A 2,921-nucleotide genomic window follows, 5' to 3' on the forward strand; every position below is an offset into this window, starting at 1 on the left:
CATACTTCACCGTATGAACCTTTGTGAAGGTTTGAAGCTATTCTATTCCTCCTTAGAGGAAGTAAAGCTGCCCAGGGGTTCGTTTTGCCACCTATCTTTGAGGTGAAACGATCCGCCCGCAGGACTTGTAAGTCCTTCTTAAGGAAGGACAAGAGAGTGTAAAGACCTTGCGTCCAAGGATCGTTTTAACTCTATTGGTGACCATGATCTGCCAAGTGGCGGATCTGTTGTGATTGTGAGGAGCGTTGGATGCCTCCTTTTTATGACTGGAATATTGATATTGCAGTAGTGAATCATAAAAAAGAAAATGGATAATAAAACCAACAATCTTTATTAATGGAAGAAACACCTTATTACAGGAAATAGGTCTTTGCAAATGAGCCTCATTAAAACCTTTAACAAGAAAAACCTCGTGGGAAAAAGCTTGTTAAAGAAAAAAGAGTACTCAAGACCATAGGTGTATTTCATTCTCTGACCAAGTGTTTATGTCGGCTCGAGAGATTTGCCATGTGTGGTAATGTATTGTCCTCCGCATCATCCTCATCCACTGCTATTGTGGTGCATTCCTCTTCTGTTTCCTTTTTAGATTGAGGGCGAATCATTAACGAAGCCGAATAAGTTTCTTGAGCCACTTTTTGACAACCTCTAACCATCACTCCCCCCTTGACCGTAGGAATGTAAAGTGTTAGATGGCGAATAGAGATAAGGGCTGCAACTTCGGAGATAAATGGTCGTCCGAGGATAATATTGTAGGCCAATTGTCTATCTATGACTGAAAACTCCAGATCTCCTTTCCAAACTTGATCATCCCCAGCAAGTTCGCACTCCAAAATAACTTGGCCTTTCGTCTGAATGGTATGACCAGTGACTCCCAGAATATCGACCATAGTTGGTTCCACTTGGACAGGATCAACTTTGAGTTTGATGAATGCTTCTCGAGTGATGACGTTACATGAACTTCCCGTATCAATCATCACCCGTCTAATTTCCCAGCCTTCAACTATCATTGTGACGACCAGTGCATCCGCATGGGGTGCAATCTCCAGACCTGCGTCTGAGAAAGGGCGATTTAACGATATCCTATCAAGGTTGATCATTTTTGCCTTTTTTGATGCTGGCTGATAACCAGGTCCGCCAGCTATGACATTAATAGTGCCCTTTCCTTTCTTCTTTGAATCCTCCTTGGATCTATCATCGTCTTTTCCTTCCGTTTGGATGAACCGATCCAATTTACCTCTTTCAATGAGTCGTTCAATTTCTCGAGCTAACTCCCAGCAAGCATCCGTATCATGGCCATTTGTCCTGTGATATTTGCAATAATTTTTAGGATCCTTGCCTTTATTGGTATATTCCCCCCCTTTTGGCTCGGGGTATGAAATGCTCCGTTTGTGCTGGCTATTCTCGATCCACATAAGAACCTCACTTTTAGAAGCATTAAGAGGTGTGAAGGAGGTGACAAATGTTGATTTGTTCCTGGAATCTCTTCGTTTGTTTCGAGGAGAATCCTGACGTTTGTCTCTATCCCGATCTCGATCTCGGGAGCGGGATTCGCCCCGATCCTTCTTTGGCGATGATGGTGAGCCTCGACGAATATCATCTACCTCTATAAAATCTTTGCAACGTTCCATTAACTCCGCCATGCTGGTTGGTTTCTTGCGGATGAGGTCTTCTTGCAAACTTTTACAAGTAGTGTTTCTCACAAAGCATTCCACAGCTACGGAGATATCTACGTCAACAATCTGTATACACAATTGATTAAAAGTGTCTACATAGTCTCGGAGGGATTCATTCGCCTTTTGTTTTAACTCAAAAAGCTTTCCGGATTTCACCACTGCAGGAATGCAACCGGCTAATTTAGCACAAAATTCCCTGCTCAATTGATCGAAGCTGTTTATTGAGCCTGGAGGTAGGGATTGAAACCACAAATAAGTCGGGCCTCCTAACGTGGTGACAAACATTTTGCAAAGCACAGGTTCGGTGGCTCGATTGAGTCTGGCCATGATTCTGTATTTTTGAACATGAGCCTCCGGGTTGTCTTTACCTGTATAAATTGCCAGATTAGGGATTTTAAACGCTCTTTCGGTTTCCTCTGCTTCAATCCAAGCCGCAAAAGGCGAATCCCTGTTGGCGAATGGATTATGCCTAGCATTTTCTTCATTCATTTGAAGCACTAGGGCTCTGACTCTGTCATCAAAATTCTCCGGCTCCGCCCTGGGACGATCTCTTCGTGGCGATCTGCTCGGAGAAGATGAAGAACTCGATTCGGACGATGAATCCGATGGCGAATGTCCTCCTCGCCCGCCTCCCCTTCCTCCTCCATTGCCTCCTCCCCCACTTCCTTTGTTTGGAGGATTCAGCTCGTTTCCTCCTTGTTGACCTCCTGTCAGAGTGTGTCCAACAGTTCCCGAAGATGGATGGGGTGGCGGTCCTCCTAAATGAGACGTTTTTTTCGGTCTCTTACTCCTTTTACGACCAGTAGATGGAGGAGATCTGCCACGGCGTGAAGATTTTGTTCGCCGGGGCGAAGGAGATCTTGGCTGCTTATCTTTGTTCTTTCTGTGCTTTTTGCGAATGGGCTCTTTAAATCCCCCAAGGGACGAATTCGTCCGTGGTCGTCTGGGTACATTCGGCCCATCAAGATTAAACCTTGGAACTTCTGATCCGCCAGGGGGGACCACGTCATTCCTGCGGCTTCCTTCACCAGGAAACAGCTCCCTCATAACTGGTCGTGATCCACTTGGCGCCGTGGTAGTTACCATAGAGTCAACGTTATGAGCTTGAAGGAATGAAGAGCTACGAGCCCCTGGTCCCAGACCAAAGTTTAACGGAGGTAGAGACGAGACCACTGACGTAGAAACCGTACTACTATGAGGAATAGTCGTGAACGCTCGAAGGCGGTTTCCAATTTCAATCCCATATCG

This window comes from Euphorbia lathyris, chromosome 10 (genome assembly GCF_963576675.1).
Source record: "Euphorbia lathyris chromosome 10, ddEupLath1.1, whole genome shotgun sequence".
Taxonomy (NCBI): domain Eukaryota; kingdom Viridiplantae; phylum Streptophyta; class Magnoliopsida; order Malpighiales; family Euphorbiaceae; genus Euphorbia; species Euphorbia lathyris.